This window comes from Neodiprion pinetum, chromosome 6, assembly GCF_021155775.2.
Source record: "Neodiprion pinetum isolate iyNeoPine1 chromosome 6, iyNeoPine1.2, whole genome shotgun sequence".
Taxonomy (NCBI): domain Eukaryota; kingdom Metazoa; phylum Arthropoda; class Insecta; order Hymenoptera; family Diprionidae; genus Neodiprion; species Neodiprion pinetum.
Genome location: NC_060237.1, coordinates 19,418,424 through 19,431,727, shown reverse-complemented (window position 1 = coordinate 19,431,727; position 13,304 = coordinate 19,418,424).

Below are 13,304 nucleotides of genomic sequence, written 5' to 3'. Positions count from 1 at the left end.
CTTCTCCCATTTTTTTTTATCGTACGCTTGGTCCTTCTCTTTTTTACACGCGCGGACGGCAGCCTCCAGAAAATCTCGTTACCCTTGGACCCCTACCCTTCTTCTATCCCCGCGACGTCCGGCGACGCGACGCGGCGTATCTTTTGCCGGCGGGACGTGCGCGTGGCGGGAATCTCTAACAAGTGTATACATATATGTATCCGGGAAGATTGCCACCTAGAGTAGTCATTTTCTCATGAGGGTCTTCTGAAAGTTTTAACGCAATCTCGATTCTCCGCGTTTCAAGTGCTTGCCCGAAAATCCAGATTACATACATTTATATATTATTATTATTATTATGTATATATGAATGTATCCTGCGCTGGAAAAATCTCCCCTGACTGCACCAAGGACGTCTAGTTGGATAACTTGATTTCAACAAAACGGGACCTCACGTAGAATTGCAGTATAATTATGAGTTACACTAGTTTTATTTCTTCTCCTCATCTTTACACTTTATACCGAGGGAAAAATCAGTTACGTGATGAGGATGAATGCAGCTAGGCTTCCCAGAACTCATTTTATAAGAAATTGCACGATGAGATGCAGGCTGATTTCAGCAAAACTGACAAGAAGACAAGCACGAGAAAAAATTTGGTTATTACGTGCCACCTAAGGCTCCAAGTTATTACAACGTTGTCTAATTGGTACCCTACTTTTAAATCTCGCAGGCAGTTAGGCAATTTTCGTAGAATGAAGTAGAAGTGAAGGGAGAAGGTTGGGAATCATCGCTTATGTATGTTCATACGTTATGTACTTCACGTTGTACATACGCCGCATTGCACGCGCGGTATTCGAAAGGAGAATTTTTTTCCCCCGACGTATCTTTGATGATGACGGGTGACCCCCGTGACCGTCGGTTTTTCAAAGCTCGTCGCTGGCAGCTGGACCGTGTCGCGCACATATAATACACAAAAAAAAAATGTGCTAGGGTAACAAATTTTCTTCTACACAGCCTCGTAATTTAGCGCTTTGACGTATAAAAAACAGGTCATCTGTATTCTATACATATTATACCATAACGTCCGGAGGACGAAGCGTGGGGCGGTTTGGGGGTGCATACGAACGCCATTGTTCTTCAACCCTTTACTTCATGAATTCGTAATATCTCGTGGAAAGAAATGTAAAAAGTGAAGAGGGTAAAAAAAAACATGAAACAAGCGTACCGCGAGTTTCATCACTGCGTGATTGCAAATTGCAGTACCCGTTTCGTTCTCCTTTAATCCCGAATAACGCCTATTAGGTTTACCGGTGTAAGCTAATGGCCTGCAGAGGTCTGGCTGGTGAACTTTAAAGCGTGATCGCGCACCTCTAACGAGGCGGGAATCCGCGAGAGCCGCTAATTTAAACCAACATTTCCCGTTCTCTGCAGCTAACGGGCCCATTTTCAACAATTTGCTTCTGCTCAGCCATACGGAATCACTTTTGCATCCTACGGTAGAGTATATTTTCAAAGAATTGTGATTTTTTTCTCGTACAGATTTGCCGAATCTAGGTTTTTTGTTATTCGTTTCAGAGATAAAATAAACTTTCACGACTTTTCGTAAATTCGTATTACGGTTCAGATCCGAGAGATGTATGCTGGTTTCCGGTGCAGGAAAATTTTACACGGTTAGAGTAAATTTGAAGGGAAATATCGAGAGAATTTGGTCGAAGGCAGGAACAAAGCAAAGAAACAAATAAAAATTCCCGACAGACATAATTTGTGTAATAATAATTCATTTGAATACCATGAAAATGAATTGTAAAAAATCTATTACAGCCATGCGTTGGATTGTTACACAAGTTTTTTTAAACCGGAACATCCGGTTCCGTTTAATTCTATTACGAAATACTGACATGAGATAGATTTGTTACAAGAACAATTTATTTTTCAATAATGAGTAAGCTTTTTTTTTCATCAAATAAAAAAACTAAGAGACATTCTTTGAGAAAACACATTAATTTGTGTTTTCCTACGTTTGTACTTCCAGACCGTTTGACGTATACTTAAAGATGATCCTTGAGGACGGGCGCTTCTTTGCACTAGACCCTCCGTTAGGAAAATTGCACTATAACGTTCCTGCTGTACTTTTGTACGATACGTATGTACGTGCCAAGGTACGTACCTTTCCCCCTTCTGCATACCAACATAAACCTTAACGACGTCTATAACTCTGTGCGCTTTAGCGAACATCGTGGCAATATTTCATGGGGTAAAGAAAATTGGCCCGGAGCTTTCGTTTGTTTAACAAACGGCTTGAGCACGCGCCTCTAACGTACCAATGTACAATTCACCCTACAAAAGACGTCTTCGTGCTTCTTGCCGGAGGGTTAATCGGTCAGGCCCCCTTTAATCTGTTGTTTTTCAATTTACGTCTGATTGAACAAGCCGGGTGTCCTCTCGAATTCGTCGGAGGAAAATCCTCTCCAATTCCGCGTGTATTATACATATGCAACATATACATCCATGCGTGACAATCAGCACGACCGTTAATTCGACGCGACGATGGTGAATTCGAATTGTGAATCGTATCAGCCTTTAAATTAGTCCGATTTTCGTTTCCAAAACGTATTTCCTGCTTTTTGTTTTTAAATTCAAACAAATCGAGCTTAACGACCGTCGCTGCTTCAAACGGATATACATACAGTATAGCTGTGTACCTGAAACGTTAAAAATGTAATTACTTCGTTTTCACGGTTTCCTCAGAAATTACTCGAGTGATTTACGTGGTGCACCGAGCAGCTGACGACGCTGAAGAGCAGTAAACCACCGAGAAGCAGTAGAAACCGGAGCACCGCGGTATGCCGGGGCGTAACAATTACTCGAAATTAATTAAAAAACCGAGCTGCGCGTCAATCTTATCGCGACGTTCTAATGTGCGTTCAAACAGTACGTAACAAGCTGAAAATACGAATCTAATATTTTGTCGAAACGAATTTACAATTTTCCAAGTGTAGCAATTTTCACTCTGTAACAATAACGCGAATCGCAGGGGGGGATCATTAACGGATTGAACGTTTTCGTCACTGCAACTATGTTCGGAATATATTTTGTGTAATCGATTGTACGAGAGATTAAAGGATCTGGTTTATGTTGCAGGGCTTAGCGGTTTAATCTGATGATGAAATGTTCGCCAGTTTCGATTTGATAATGCACTGTTCATGTAATCCTCTACTATAGTCGCATTCCTGCAGGTATGCGTTTACCCACGATGGTGTAAACTGCGAATATTTCATCGGTCCAAATAGCTGCATTGCAGGGAATTTGCACGCGGACCTTGCAATTCTGTTACAGCGTTGTTTGATGCGAAATCGCCTCAATTCGCATCAAACATCCCATGCTTGTGTAGAATGATCAACGACGCGATGGGACAGAAGTCTTTTGCAGAATACGCATGCGTGCGTGCCCCATTTTTCTCGTCTCTTAATACTTTTCTTTCACTTATATGCGATCTGTTAAATTTGCATAGAAAAAAGGATGCGAGACTTTCTCGTGAAAAACGACGGAATTTTGCAGTCACGGGTCGTTCAAGGAGTCGATTCGTAAAATCATTGAAATTTACGAGCCCGTCTGACACTTTTTGTCGGCGGTGAGGCAGTTTTGAAAATGATGAAAGCTCCCAGAACGCGAGGCTATAAGAGAAACACGTTCTTATTCACATCTGCAAAAAACTATGGCAACACTCGTTCAATACCGTAGCAGAAATTACGTGAAAAGATCAATAAATTTTGTACATTGATAAAGAACAATTATCCTAATTTTTGCGTTATCATACCGCGTAGCAGTGAAATTGTTAATAATAATAAGTATATCCTATACATACATGTTAATTTTACGACAGTTCCAGAATGGTATAAGTTTCAATAAACCTCATCGTACATGGTCATTAGTAAATGTAAGAAATGTTATTTTTGGTTTTATATTGTATGGTAGATGGTTTAAAATATACGTTCTGGGCCCTCACTCGGGCCGAAACGTGAACTTTAATTGTCTACCCACTGACCTACATTTCCAATAAATTCACATGCATCGAGGTCAAGAATAAACACTTCTTCTATAGTACCTTTTTTTTCTCGATTACGTATCTAGTCTGTTGAATAATTCTTGAATTTAATACGCTCTTGTGGCACGAGAAATTTCTATTAGAGACTAGATAACCATTTGTTGGTTTTCACTTGCTAATTCAAAGTAAGGTATTTACTCGTTTCATTTAATGCAGTCGTTCATTCGGTACAAGCCTCTTGTATAAATTGTCTGGTTCTCTGGGTGAGCAAACTTTTTTTATACTTTTAAATGAAAGTTTATTTCTATTGATTTTGTGTTCACTTTATATGGCGCACTGGAAAAATATTTTTCAGATTGTGATTCTTTATTTAGTTTCATTTAGATGAAAAAATGTTTACTCGAGTTAAAAAAGTTCGCCATTTATGACTTCCCCTCAGTAACCAATTGCTTTTTCATATTGAAAAAATTTAATTAATATTTATGAAATACATTTATTTTATCGAGCGACACAAAAAAAAACCGAGAACAGTCATTTTTGAATAATGTTGATGTATTTTCTAAAATCAGCGAAAATTTGCTCACATTGAAAAAACTATTTGCCGCCTACTGAGGGATATTGAAAGGAAATTGTTTCATGGAATCAGAGTCGCAATTTCAGATATATTTTTTTCATTGTACAAATATGTTAGAAAGTTGAGTAATTCTAAAAATTCTTAATACACACGTTAAAAAGCCCGAATAAAAGATAGCATTTCTTCAACGGTATTTTGGAAATTCGGTTTGTTTTACGAATTATTCCCGAGATCACAACGGGGCTTCATAAAGCGATAAGTATAATATTTACTGGAACGGAATTTCCAATCTTGTATAAGCGTAATATTGTACATTACAATAATATCTCCCTTGAATTAAACAAAGGGAATACGTTGCGTTATTGGAAAACAAGTTCAACGTCCATGCTGCGAGCTGAACGTAAAGTGTTTAGCAATTTACTTTGAGCTCTCATCAAGGTTTATTTTGTGGTTTGACATTAGCTTTTAAATTCCATCTGTATCGCATCACCTAGATTTATCCAAGAACTTGAATAACCGTTGATCACTTCTAATCATGTCTTATTGGTTTTACGAAAGCTGCTTAAAACTGATGATCCCTTGCGTTGAAAGAAATTTATTATGTATAAGTTAGCGTTGAGTATCATAGAAGAGATCAACTTATGCGAGATAACCTTCGTAAAATCTGGACGCAAGGTCCAAAAACTTAAACATTTTTCTTCAACATTTTGTAATTCACGTACATAACATATTCACGACTTTTTATAAGTGTTTTGACGAAAGGGTTACGTCCTCGTGTCAGGTAATATACCGGGTTATATCGTGGCAATGTTACTATTTTAGGGTAAATCCTACCGATCGGCAATTATCTCATGATTAATCATTGTATGGATGGAGTGTAGAGTAGCCGACCAATCATGAACAACGAGACAATACGAGGATCGGTAAAATATATTCTCAGTTGCCGGAATGCAGGCGGATATTGGCAACACGTCATCCAAATTGCATAAATACATTCCTGTATACATATAATTACTGAAAACTAAGACGTGTGACGTGACTAAAATGGAAGTCTAAATCTAGGTAAACGGTCTTGCTTGAATCGGTTCGCGTCTCGCGGAGGACGCGGCTCAAAGGCCTAACGAGTATTAATCAAACCGAGCACCGAATGTGGGGGGCAGAGAACCCGCCATACAGGGGGTATAAGGTGAGTCCAATATTTATAGCTTGTTCCGTGCCCTCGTGTGTAGGTGGCTGAGAAATGAGATGAGATTTAAGACTTGAGGGGAGTTTAAAAAGAGACGCAAAGTCGTTGAGAGCCTCCCTCCAGCGAAACTCTGGTTCTCACCGACATCCTCGGCGAAAATAAGAAGAGGGAAGAAGGAAAAAGAAAAAAAAAAAAACGGTACAACAAACTTTCGCACGCATTGCCCAGACATTTGTCATACTTTTGCGTGTTATTTCCACTGACGTTAATAGCGTCACGTTTCTCTTCCTCTCGGAACCTCTTAAGTACTGCCACAGGATTTTCTCCTATCTTCCTTCTCCTCTTTCGTTTTCTCCCATTCTTTATTTCTACGATTTTCACTAGCTCAACGGAAGAATATTTCATTCTTGGTCTTATTATATATTCGTGGATACACAGCTATACGAAGAGAGAAGTCGAGTTTTACAAATGATACGAATATTATTGGTAAAAAATTTGAAAAAATCATCTAAAATGGAAATAGGTAATCATATTATAGGTATTTGCTCGAGGAAAGTAAAAATTCTGCAGCCCTTGGAGTTACTTTAATATTTTTTTCATTCTCGTGAGCTGAGCTTGCAACCACAGCCGAATGTATTTACCTCAGTTTTTTCATCCAAAAATTACTCTAAAAAATCTAAACATGTTGCGGAATTTTCTTGCAGGCAAAGTCTGTGGTCCAAAAATTTTCAAAAAATTACCGGCCATTGTTCTTTAGCGACGATCATAAGAGAGCAGTGTTATCGATACGTTTTCACAATATAGCCACTAAAGCTTAGCTTATTTCGGAAATGGCTGGAAAAGCAGAGAGAGATGCAAAATCAGGGGGTTTGGAGATTGAAAAAAAATTAAGACCAGCCCTGGTTTTATTGTTCGCATCGATTGAGTTTGCACGGGTTTGTACAGGGCACACATATATTTTTGGTCGGATTAATCATTGGCGCCTACCGTCACGACGTTGCTCTTTGCTTTCAATGTTACCGGGGGTGTTTGTAATCCCTTGGCCTGAGGTAATCCTACACCGGAGGAATATTCGCCTTGATTACAGGGCGGTCTGCCAGAGGGGCGGTTACGTCACTAGGGATTCCTCAAAGTGGTCAGCTGTCACGTTTTTCGATACGACGTACAATTTCTCAAAATTGGAAAGATTACGGTTTTATATATTTTTTGTTTTTATATATAGTTTTCAGAAATTTTAAGTTAAGAGAAATGGTATTTTTTGGATACCGGTAGCTCAGAACCTCGAAGATTTATAAAAAAAAGTTTGGGGGTGAAAGTGACAAACCTTTCTGGATAAAGCGTTTGCATCAATAATATATACATATTTCTCTGAATCGTTTAGTTTAAATAATTCCAATACATGTTATAATGATTTGGACGAAGCGGAGAGGAATTTCCCAGCTACTAAAAACAAGACGAAAATAATAGTAAAAATTAAAAAAAACGGTCAGATGAAATCGTTGGGTCTGAAAGACGCAGTTAACTTCCGGATATTCTCGTTGTTTGCGAAAATAAAAGTTTTGCACAAAGAAAATTTCGCGTTTGGAAATAACTCAGAGATTGCATGACTAATTTCGTTTGACATTTAATCAGTTTTAAAATGTGAAGAACTGCGTCAATTGAGACGAAAATCGTTATAAGTTATTATTATTTAGCACATCCACACTCAAAAAGTTTATCTGAAAATGGTTGGAGATGAGCTCAAATCGCGAAAATCTATACTCGCAAAATATTTATTCGTTGCGCTTACCAGAAATTTCGAGTGAAACGGGCATTGTTAAAATAACAGGTTAAATATTGTTGAAACTACAAGAAAGTGTGATAAAAGTAAATATTTAGTGTAACTATAGTTGGCAACACTTCATTTTCTGGTCATTGCAAGGTTAAGTCAGTTTATCTAAGTTGACTACATTTTTTAAGTAGACTAAGGCTTAAAGAATGATTTATTGTCTTACCAACATCAAATCACCAAAGTAGATGTAACACGAAAATCTATTATGAATGAGCATATCGAAAAATAATAATAGTACGCACTTGATTTTCTGGTTACGAGTCGAAAACTCATTTTGCACTCAGAACTATATTTTCCGGCTGTGGAAAAAATGAAAATAGTTAAGCACTGAATAATAACAACAACTAAAAATTTCTCTCGATGATAGCGAAACGTCAACTTTTCATTTTTGGAGTTATTATAATAATCACCCTTATCCTCTTTGTCTCTGAAAAAAAGAGCGGGACGTTGAAATAGGGTACGTTCAAATATTACCTAACGTTATTTCAGTCTTTTTTACTTCCCTCCCTCCCCATGTAACAGACCGTAACAATCGAGTCAAAATTCCCCCGGCGCCAATTACGCGACATTAAATAATCTGTAATAAGAAGATTAATTTATTTTTTTCTAAATTTAGGCGGGGTAGAAAGAGAATAGAACAGAATTGAACAGATATGAAAAGGAAAAAACATATAACTCATAATTTCACAGTTTGTGGCATCCAATAAGGTTACGCAACAGATGACTGAAGGATAAGCATCGTGGATGAAATATATAAATTTTATATGCCGATAGGTTCATGGTTTATATGCATTATAGCCAACTTCGTACGAATGTTACTAGTATAGTAGGCAGAGTGACCGATTCGTAGTGAATCGCGGTGGCGCCGTAAGCCGGCGATTTTTAATACGGAAAAGGTTATGATCGTCTGTCACTCATCAACGGGTCGATTCTGGAGAATTTGTTCTTATTGGCGAAGGTTTGCTTCAGGGTGCGAGCACGGATGCCAGCATTCGAAATTATAGTCAAGTTGAATCGCGCGCACTACGAGCAAAATCTTTTTAGAGAACCTCTCGATACATCTCGGACCAGATATTCTCCTGGTGAAATTGCGCTCGACAGCTTCGTTAAATACGGCAAGACTTGAAATACGTTCGCGTGCAGTCGCATAGGCCGAATCTCCTTGTGTCCCCAATTTCGTGAACGGCTTTTTCATTATAAATGGCTTTTCCATTTGTAACGTTACATTTGCCGAGAAATGCTAACACCGCTAATTAACGCTGCCCATGCGTTCGTGAGTCTTTGGGCCTTTCCAATCTGTTCCCCCCCCCCCCCCCCCCCCCTCATCCTCCTTCATCGACGCTTTTTGGCCGGCCTTTCGACCCTCCCACAGTCTGGGTCGTCGGTTTGGCGAACACCGAGGTCCAGGACCCGCGAAAGAGGGTGGCGATGAAATTGTAACTTTGGCAAAGAGTAGTTAACCGTAACTTAAATTGCTGCGGTACATATACCGGGATGTTAAATTTTGGAAATAAGAGAGCAAGGAACAAAAAGCGAGAAAAAACAATACTAGATTTCCGGAAGTTTGCAATCGCACTTCCAGCCCTCGAGGCTTGCAGCGATCTCTCTTCTCTGTTTTCCGACACTGGATGCGGAATATTAATATTTAGAACAGGACTTGGACGCTGACATACAATTTAGACTTTTTCAGATTATAGTATTATTTTTTTTTTCGCCGGAACCAGGTATAACGTTGGTTAATACCGAGATACGTATCATTACGAAACACATGATTTTTTGCATACGTCGTAGAAGATGTAGAAGGATTTATACTCATTTCACTTTCTTTCCAAAATTTGCTAGCATAATCGTGTTGCGCGGTGTGACACTTGGTCTTTTGATTTCTCCAATGCAAGAAAAATTGATTATTATTTTTTTAAACAGTTTAACTATCCACACGAATACATGTAGATAAGGCTTATCCTTAAAGATGATTTTTTTGACCGCAGTAAGGAAAAACATTGTCCTAATTCGAAACATTTTAATATACTTGCATACGCCACGTGCGGCACGCCGACGTTGTTGTTTATGCCGAGATAGTGAGCGAGGGAAACGAGGTGTCCGCAGCTTGCAGAGCTTTTAGCTTAACAGGTGCTGGCCTGAGGAGTGGATAAACCGTTTTAGCTAGCAGCCGCACCGCAACAATGGTGAATGGCGTTCTGGCTCAGGCGGAGAAGAGGGTTTGGTTCCGGTAATGGCTAGGACGAAAACAGGCCTTCTAGCGGCGCGGGCGTGATTTTGATTCGGTCTTTCATATCGTAATTGCAGGTGCTGGACGGTAAGATAATCGCGTGTAATAATTTGCTCCAACACCTCGAAGATCCCGCTGGTCATCGGACACATTATAGAACAAGAGAGGAGAAAAGCTGGTGTAATATACCGGCGGTAGAAAATAAGGGTAGCTGAACGGCAAAATTTGATTTAACGGTTGAAAGCGCAGCTTTTAATCGCATTAAAAATAAATCAATTACGCTTCCTTCAACAGCTATGCTTATATATATATATGCGTGTATATATATATAAAATATAGTTACGTACTGCAGGCTTACGTAGTTCCGACTTGTAGTTGATTTTCAACTCCTACTTTCCTCTTTCGTTCTACTTTATAACGGGTTATTTTATCACCCGGAGTTTTCAGAACTGGTAACTTTTTTAGTTCTTTATTTTCTCGTCTTTTTAGATGCGCCTGTAGATGTTTCGACGGTATTACAGGTTAGGCAATGTAACGATCTAAGAAAACTGTACCTACCACCAACTGCGTATGCGCCCCATTATTCTTCAATAAAAACGCGTATCAATTCGATAAGATACAATCGGTTCTTTTGTTAAAAAAAAACTTCGGCGTTGAGACACACTAGTGATAAATATACTGGAGGCGTTTACGGAATTAATATCAACGGTACAAAACGGTTCCTGTGTTTTTTTTTAATACTACCGTAGATCGTAGATTTTTTTATCTAAAATACATTGTTTTATCGTTCAAGTGTTGGCCGAGCCTTTTGCATTAGTATAGTGATTACAATTCAATTCGGAACTCGAATTTCCTAGCAAAGTTTTATGAGAAAATGGTAAGTTTTAGATAGATTGCGTTGAGAACTGCGTGACTTCTTTCAGAAGGTAAAAACTTGCCGCTTTACTACTCAAGTGTGAAGTTTCGGTAAACTTTGACTACCGAAATTGATCCAGAGTTTAGTTCGCATCTCATTATCATAAATAAAAAAATTTAGTCGGCTGAATCAATTTCTCCAATAATGAGAAATAAGATTCCAAGTAGGTGTGGTAGAACCGCATCTAAGCTGCGTTTATTCAACGGAGCAGCAAGAGATGTCGTTAAAATTTTTCCTTAAAAATTTGTAAGTCTCAAAGGGAAAAAAAAATGAAGCGGAATTACGAAAAGTAGACGGTGACACGTGTTACGAGGTATAATACATCGTTATAAATCCTCGAGATGAAACAACCTATCTACTCTCTTTCGCCTCTTTTTCTTCTTGTGACAATACTTGCTACTCGCGGGTGTTCATTATTATACAAGCCAAGCTCGAAAAAGAGAGAAAAAAAAGAAATAAGGGGAAAAGAGAGTAGAATAAATAAACAGCGTTCTGAAGCCTTTGCGAAGGATAATTATACATGAGAGATTTGTGGCGACGAAGAAGAAAGAGAGAGAAAAGTAATAAAAAAAATAAAGAACGAATGGAAGAAAATACGAATGTCAAGCAACGGTTTCTTTTGGGAAATAACATTTCTCGTCTTTGTAAAATTTATTTCATTATTATCTGCCGAATTGTTCGCAAGCTTGAACGCCTCATTTTTGTGGCTGGTAGCACGCCAGCTACTCGTTAATGCTTTTCATATACCTTTACCATAACGCTCTGCATATAAGCTTTTGTTTGGTATGTATACACGAAGCCGAAAAAAGGGCACAGGGCCTACTTCCATATCCGAGCAACGCGAATTGGGTTTTTCGGTTAATCAGGGCGGGCTGTGCGAGGGGGTTGAATAAATTTACGCCCCGCAGTGGCTTCCAACTTTGCGCCGAGTGTTCACGCAGTGTCAATTTTATTGCCACTCCGTTTTAATTGTGTATTCTCACTGAAGCTCGTTCAGAAGCGTTACGTTCCGTGGAAAAAGGTTGTCGAGTACGTATTAACATATGTTGATAATTTTGACTAACATAAAATAACACCGTTAAACTTTTCAGTCTTTTCTGTACAAAGTACACTTTCATTTCACTTTGACATACCAAAAGTCACTTTTCTACAATTGTTAAGGTTGATACATTCGTTTATCAGAAGGTCAAGATCTAATTCTTCTGTTCTATCTTGGTGAATAAGGATTATAGCTACCAAGTTAAGTGATCTCGTAGCATCGTTGATATTGAATTAATTGAAAGTAAATTAAAGTTTTTGACACTGCACGTATCTGGGGTGTGGAATTCCACATGTACTAAATTTTGCAGTTTGTGGTGCTCCACACCTATCATAATGGTTGCGCCGCCCAGAATATCGGGGGAAAAAAAAATGCTGATTTGGATCTTGGTGTTTTTTTTGTTATTTGCTTTGGGATACCGCAGAGTCAAAAACTTATGTGAATTTGACGCGGGCAAGTGATTTTAAAGCACTGGTAAAAACGAAGGTACGCATTCAGAAATCCGTAAAACATAAATAATCGTAGTTGGGTTAAGATAAAATCCGAGCTCGAGAGAAAAAAATTAACTCTCATTAAGCTAATCTCGGTTTCAGACCATGAAAGTCTGGCGATGAAAATGTTTTTCTCGCGGGAGCTATGAGTATTAACTGGCATCTGTTGGCCGGCAGTTGTACCAGCAAAAGTTCATGTTTTACGCCTCTCCGAACCAGTCAATAGATTTTTGAGAATTCGAAATCGTTACGATTACGATTGTAGATGCACTTATTGCATAAGCCCATAAATGGAGTCAAATCTGTTCAACCTGTTTCATTTGTCGAATCCAGTTGCGAAAACAGCTTAGGGTCGCGTTGAGAATACCCAATGGGTCTTTATAGGAGTTCCGTAGCAATTTTCGATATTCCGCCGCCGCGAGAATTTTTATTCCCGATATGTTAAGACCCGACGAGAGTTTTACTGTTATAGCCGGGCTCTACTTGCAGGTATCATGCGCTTCAGTTGGTAATGAGTATAAGCGAATTTGTTGGTAATTGGGGAAGTTTATATGGTATAAAAGAGCCGAGGCCGTGGGAAAGAATTTATGTAAGTGAAAAGCAGCGCGCAGGGGATGGGGTACAGACTTGAAGAAGAGCTGAGAACTATGTCCAAGACTCTTCTTTCGGCTTGAATAAATTAACGCTTTTGAATTTAGTAATTTGCTAATTAACGCGCGGCTAATTTTACCAATTAATTGACTGCGGAGAAATATCCGCCTCTCCGCCGATTGCTGCTCCCCTCGAATTGCCAAGGGAGGGAAGTAAACTCTACACGTCTAATCGAGGGTGAAAGCGAAGATGAATTGCTTTGAGCACGAAATTTTCAGCCGATGTGAAATTGCCGAAATTTGGAAAATGAAGCAAGACAGAAAGATTAGGAGTGTTCAAGTAACGATTGTTACAGAATAAAAAAAAAAATAAAATGAAAAAAAAAAATTCCCAACTCATTTGATATTGTAATGATAATGAA